The sequence below is a fragment of the Lycium ferocissimum genome, chromosome 6, assembly GCF_029784015.1.
Source record: "Lycium ferocissimum isolate CSIRO_LF1 chromosome 6, AGI_CSIRO_Lferr_CH_V1, whole genome shotgun sequence".
In the NCBI taxonomy this organism is placed as follows: domain Eukaryota; kingdom Viridiplantae; phylum Streptophyta; class Magnoliopsida; order Solanales; family Solanaceae; genus Lycium; species Lycium ferocissimum.
Genome location: NC_081347.1, coordinates 44,090,198 through 44,097,983, shown reverse-complemented (window position 1 = coordinate 44,097,983; position 7,786 = coordinate 44,090,198).

Here is a 7,786-nt window from a genome sequence, read left to right as displayed (position 1 = left end):
GCATATCTAGCCAATGAATCAAAGTATACACTATACTCCTGAACACTCATACTGCCCTGCTGAATATGCTAAAATCTGTCAGCTCGGGGCCGCCGAACCTCTGGCGGCAAATAATGACGAATAAAGGCATCTGAAAACTCTTGCCAAACAACTGGAGGGGCATCCTCTCCCCTAGATAGCTCCCACGCCTAGTACCGCTGCACTGTAACATCACAAAGCCTATAAGAAGCCAACTCCTCTGACTCAACCTCATTAGCATGCATGACCCTCAGAGTCCTCTGCATGCTATCAATAAAGTCTTGGGGGTCCATATTCTGCCTCAACACGGAGAACTCTAGGGGATCTAAATCGAGAAAATTCTTAACCCTTGCAATGCTAGCTCGGTCTGCCTGATCAACACCAACTCCCTGACTCTGAGCCTGAGCAGCTACCAATCTAGTCAACAAATGTATAGCATCCCGCATATCCCGACCGGTGCATATCCGGCCGAGGGACCGGAGGCACGAGGGCGGCCGGAGGCGGGGTATTCCAATTCTGGGATGGGTCTCACTCTGAGACTCGCCCCGAGCCCTAGTAGCCCTCTGAGTACTGCTAGTAGCCTCACGAGCCACTCCCTTGCCCTTCTGGGCAGCTGTAACTTTCTTTCGAGGCATCGTTGAAATCAGAACAAATCATTTGAAGGCGAACTCTCACCACACGGCTCTATAGCACGATCTAAGAGAAAAGGAATGACAATATTCTAAATGTCCTGTAGCCTCCTGTCTATAAGTGTGGTGCACAACACACCCACAAACTAGACTCTAGTAGACACGATCTGTAGATAACCCTAGGACGAAACTACTCTGATACCACTTCTGTCACAACCTAGGTCGATGAGTCATGACGAGTGCCTGACCTCTACTGACCAGACACCCGAATACTCGTATCTGGGTAACACTGAATAACAGGGTGGCTCATATATGACTTATAACTGAGCTATACTGACTTTTACAAGAACAACATCATAAAGTATGCATCAAGAACTCTCAACCATCTGTGTATGTAAGTACTAAAAAGAACAGTACAAGCCGATTAGGCCGCTACATATACTGTACATAAAAAGAATAAGAGCCGACGAGGCTACATCACATGTTAACTACATACAACTGTCTACAGACCTCTAATGGAATACAAAGCTATAGAAATGACGGGACAGGATCCTGTCATACCATATATACATGTCAAAAATAGCATACCAAAGATGAACTGCAGCCTCCGAACCAAGTGGAGCGCCGACTACCGCTGAATGGAAGTCTATCGAGCCGGGACCGTCTGCACGGACTGCGGGCATGAATGCAGCACCCCAAGCAATAGAGGAGTCAGTACGGATAATGTACCGAGTATGTAAGGCATAAAACAATAAGTACATAAGAATCATGAAAGATATCTGAAACATGAAAGCTAATCCTAATATCTGAAAGAGCCTCTACGGCGAATGATATGCATGTTCTCTTTAAAAATCATATACATACATTTATACTGTTAGTGCTGAGGAACGTACAGCCCGATCCATAAATGTTAGTGCTGCAGAACGTACAGCAGTGCAGAGGAACGTACAGCCCGATCCATATATCATGTCATCCCGCATCCAGGGTAATCTCACACCGCCCACCGCTTTGTGCACATCTATGTGCACACACCCGACTATAGCGGGGTGCGGTTTGAGAAAATAGTTATATATATATATATATATATATATATGAAGGACTCATGAAAAGATACTTTGGAAGCTGTAGATATGAAACATACGAAGTCAAGGATACAATAAATCCTCTACCATCTAAGAGTGGAGTCTTTGGAACTCGCTCGCTTGCTTCTTTTGTTCATATGGTAGGGATCATGCCAAAAGAATAGAAGGGACAACCTTAAGATACCTTGAAGCATACCAAATCGTCCAATGTCTACTTCTCGAACTCGTAAGTGTACAATCAAGATAACATAGGTCACAATTAGACCATTTACATCACTTACTATCCAATTCATGTGCGAAAGGAACTTAACGAATCTCGGACAGCATTTCCTCTGTAAACTTAACAATCCCTCAATTTTCAATTCAACCTAAACATCCACAACAACATCAACAACAATAACAACATATGGCAACATAAAGAAGTAAGAATCTCTCCAAAAATATAATAAAAAACAACCCACAAGGCAACCATACCAACAAACTAGTTTATGCCTCCACAACATCATCTCCTTCACCTTAAATCACTAAAACTCTTGATAATTAACTCAAAAACAAAGGTAAGAATCTTATACATACCTTGAAGGTACTAGAACTCTAGAAATCACACTTCAACTCCAACTCCTAAGCTCAACAACTTCAATAGAACCCTAGGAACAACTTTATCTTTACTAGGTTGGGTTCAAGGGGCTCGGATGTTGCTAAAAACTCCTCTAATATGATGGAAAATGTTGAGAGGAAATATTTTAGGGTTTTCTCTGGTTGGGGAATGAAAATTGAGGAAATAAAATGTGAGGGCCATATATATATATATATATATATATATATATATATATATATATATATATATATATATATATATATATATATACACACATAAGTGGAACAAAAAGTTTCCGGTGATGCGGGTTGAGGAGAGGGTCGACGGCTCATCGACGTGTCGACTATACCGTCGACTTGCTCCGTCGTTCTGCCGCCTGAAAGTTCAGAGGCTGCAGCATGTCGACAGCGTGGAACGATGCCTCGTCAACATGTCGACGGCCCGTCCCTTTGCTCATCAAAGTGGACTGGTTTCTACAGCTTCCCTGAGTCGCTCCAACTCGCGTCGATTCGATTTGTTTCGCTTCTAATCCTATAGTATTGCAAGGAACATATACTTATACTTCGGTATACGCGAGGTAAGGCCCTTAATTTCTCAAAATCCCGGGTACGAATCTCAGTACAAAGGGTAGAAATCACTAGGAAACCATAAACTCTCTTACGACGAAAACAAGAGGCGTAACAACGCCATCATAAGGCCTTGACGGAGCTGAAGTTTTTCCCAAACCGGTCATATTATCGAGCAACCCACTATTGTTAAGCCATCAACGCACTTTGTCACTTCCAAGCAACCCAATGCTGAAACATGGAGATCATGTAACCCTCTGACCTATCTATCCCATTTCCCACAGACTTCCACAATAAACGAGTCAAATCGCGACTTCGTACAACAACCGGGTCTAATCGCGACTCTACACAATCGAATCCTTAGGCCATAACTAGAGACTGAACTGGATCACGCGTCTGAATTAGAATAACACTTCATGTACCATTCCACAACACGTCATAGATCGACCATTCGCATAAGAATTCTAGTTCGAGTTTCTACCCTCCGTTGGTGATTAAGATAAGAAAGTCCAGATACCAATTGGAATTGACTAAATACCAATTGAATGAAGTCACATGAGAGGATGAAAGAATTGGAAGTTTTCTAAATTTCCTATAGCCTTGCGCAGATAAGTACGGAGCTCATCTTACCGATCCACAAGACTCTGCTAGACACGCTCTTGTATTATAGACCGGGTAACCTATGGCTCTGATACAAACTTGTCACGACCTAATTTCACTAAGTTATGAGGGCACCTACCTTTTCCACCTCGGTAGGCGGTAGGCGAATCCTTAACCTAATATTTCATAAACACATAAATAGATAATCAGTAAGTGGAAAAAAATAGAATAACAGGAATTTCAATAATATAAGAAAGCGGAAACAAAAGAAATACACCGCAGTATCTGGTCTGGTCATACAAGAGCATCTAAATAAATACTACAAGTCTGAACAATAAAATACATTAATAGTCTCAAACATATGTCTTAGAACGGAAATAAAGACATAGTAGATTGAGGAGTCTTCGGGCAGAGAATGTCTCCATGCTCATCCTGAAAGACCCGAATCAGCAAATCCTCGAACAGTCAGCCATGAGGAGTAGAAGTCGATCACTCCTGATACTCTTCATACATAAAAGAATGCAGCAAGTGCAGGTCAGTACAAACAACAAGTACTGGTAGGTATCATAGGCCGACTAAAACTAGCTAACGTATATAAAGAAAACAAAGCAAGATAAACACATAAACCAACAAGTACAAGTCAACAATAAGCCATATCCATGGTACAAGTCATCACCTATGTTGTAGCATCTAAACCCAACTGTGCCAAGTCTCAGTATAGCGATTCGAATCAGTATATCACAGTAGTGTCACAACAACTAACAGAAACCAAGATACAATGCAATGCAAATGTATGTAGGATGAATGCAATGCATATGCCGCGTTGTACAACATGTCCCGGACGGAATGACTCCACGTCTCGGCGATCATGACCCATAGGGGACCGGTGAATTCCATTTATCACTCGCTCCGGAATATGACCTCCGATCAAGAGCACACTCTCACGATCCCGGCAAAGACCTTGGGCATCGGACACTCCATCGTTCCCAGCAAGAAACCTCGAGCAACGAACACTAATATCTCTTTTACGCTCTCCGACAAAAACCTCAGAGGCTATACTCTCTCACATATCATCATCAATACCAGAACCATGCATATGTCAGTGTATCATAGAAATGCGAATAAATATGATGAAATGTGATATCAACTACCAATTCTATCCGAAACAGTACCACACATGGCGCCCAAGTAATATCAATAATAAGGCTACACAATAAGCCACATTGGAATCACAACTCTCAACAGTACCTCCCAGGACACACAAGTAATATCAATGATAACGCTACACAATAAACCACAATCGAATCACAACTCTCAACAATACCTCCTACGGCACACAAGCAATATCAATGATATATAAGCCACAAAGGAATCATTGTTCTCATCTCAATATCAATCAAGTAAAGTACGGCAATATCATAGCCATAACATATCTTTAATTAGCAATATTCGATGTCTCAATGTGGCAGCAAGCCAATAAGTAAATAGAACAAGATAAGTCAACAACGCAGCAGGGTTGCTAGCCCCCAAATCACACAACAAGGCCCAACCTAAGACAATATCCAACCCCACTTCATACCCGAAGGTTTACATGAGTTCTCCGACAATTTCATCTAAACATACGCTTCCCTAGTTGAAGTCTCACCATAAGGTAAACCGTAACCTACCTGGAAGGCCGAACAACAAAGTCTCCAACAATCACTCCTTAGTCTTCCCTTTCCTTTGAGCCTCGAGATAATGAAAGTCTAACATATCCGAATCATGGAATTAGAACTAAGAAGAACATCAATCAAACCCTACTTCTATTCAAGACCTAAATCCGCAACCTATGTAATAGGGGTTTATGAACTAGAAGGGTGAAATTAGGAATCTAAAAGTCTCAACATGAAATTAAAACACTAAGTGATCAATTCCCATCAATATCAAGCTAGAAGAACCAACAATTTACTCAAATTCGAATTCTAGGCAAAACCCCCAAATTTGGGTATAAATTCTAACCTCCAATCCCATAATTTAGCCACTAATAGGAAGAAATCATGAAATAATAGGTTCTAATCATCAAGCCCATGATTAATAAAGCTTAATCCACCAACAAATCAAGGTTTTATAATTAACAACTTATTCAAGAAAGAAACCAAAAAGCCCTCTTATTCTCCAAGGTCTATGGAGTTACTAGCATGAAATCTTACTTACGAAAGGTAATGGAAGAGATTGAAATTAGAGAACTTACCCTTGAGAGAAATCTGACCAAACTCTCCTCAAATCGCCTCCAATATGCTAAGGAAATATAATATAAGGAATGGAAGGAAATAAGGGTTTTCAAAGGCTTTTAAATCAGAAAACTGCCCGTCGACCGCTATAGCGGTCAGCCCACCGCTATAGTGCTACCCCACCGCTATAGTGCTACCCTACCGCTATAGCGGTCACCCCACCACTATAGCGCTCATCAGACACCAGAATTTTCTGATGTCTTCCAAACTTGGAATCAACACACGGAACCTCCCGGACACAAACCAAATATGCAGATATACATAAAAACACGCTACGAACGCAACCATGGCCTCGGAATTCCCATCGGAGGTCTTGTTGACCAAGTCAACCCCTAATACCTCATAACTAACTTTCCAACCCAAGTTCCAAGATGCACCCGAGTGCATTGGGAACCGAACCGAATATACATACAAGTTTTAAAAGACCATCCAGACCTCTCGGAATCGATGGATTCTCAAAAAAGGTCCGTTTACCTAAAAGTCAACTTTGAGTCAACTCATTTTTGCTTTAAGCCCAAATTTCCACAAAATCTTCCAAATCATATCCGAAAATCTCGAAAAGCTTGTCAACGGTCCCCTCAGGTCAAATGTGAGCTAACAAAGCTCGAGGAAGGGTCAAAAGCGTCAAAAAAACAATAACGACAAAACGGGTCGTTACAGGCAACCACCGAATTATTATCCTACCAGACAACCCTTAAGTTAAGCTTGCTTTCAACGATAAAATAAATGTGATAGAAAAATTACCAAGGCCTCATTTGTTTGCACTTAAAAGATGTTTGAATACGAGTGGTTCAGACCTTATGCCATGAAGTGAATTTATTTAAATTAAGATCTTAGCACTTATTTAGTCTGAACAGGTCTTAATCATTAAGATCTTGAACAAAGTCTTAATACTATTAACAGATTTTTTTTGTATGAATAATTTTTACTACCACTCTGTCCACAACCACTTGCTCCACCCCCACCCTCGCAACCCCACCCACCCACTCCCCCCACCCGCGGTCACCCCTACCTCTACCCCCACCTTTCCCCCCACCACCCCACCCCGCCCCACTCGCGGCCACCCCCACCCAACCACTACTAACCACCTCTGCCATCACAACCACCATACTCCAACACCCACCCCTCCACTCAACCACAACTAACCACCACTGTCATCACAACCACGGCCACCTCCACTGTCAACCACCACCACCCTTATCCTCCCCACCCCCACCATCCACCATCTAGCCCAACCACTTACCCACCACCCCCATCCCACCATCACAAACCACCGCTGACATTACAACCACCACCATCGTCAACCACTACCACCATCGTCAACCACTACCACCGTCGCCAACCACCGGCCATCACCACTACTACAAAGCATCTCCACCATCACTCGCGAACATAAACGTTGCATTTTTTATCAAACAATAATTTTATTTTATTAGATTTAATTACTTTTTTTATTTGAATTATATATTTTTTATGTTTAAGTGAATACATTATGCACATCCAGATGTTGAAAAACAATCAATCTTAATCATTCAGTGTTCAGATCTAGTGACAACATCTTAATTATTCAAATGTGCATTCAGATTCATACATCTAATCTTAATGAAAACAAATGAGGTCTAAGTCAATTTGATAAAATATAAGTGCGGAAAAGAAGAAGTCAATTGAATAGACTACACCCCATAAAGGCATAAACCCAACACATACTTGTCAAGCATGGGGCTACCGTCTTTCGACTTGGTTTCTCACAAAGATGGAAATTGACAAATACCATCTTAATTGAATGGTCGTTGAGTTTTATTAAGAGAAAAAAAAAATGTTGAACCAAAAATAGAAACAGACCCAAAAGAACATTATACATATTGTACATTGGTACATTGGTTTTTCTTATGCAGACTTAGCTATCTTTTTTCCTTCTTATCTTTTCCTTCTATTTTTTCCTCAAACGAAGCTAGATGATAGTGTTGAGAGCATTCAAGTAGGTTCAGGGTATACGCAATCATATAGGCATGCTTGCATATCC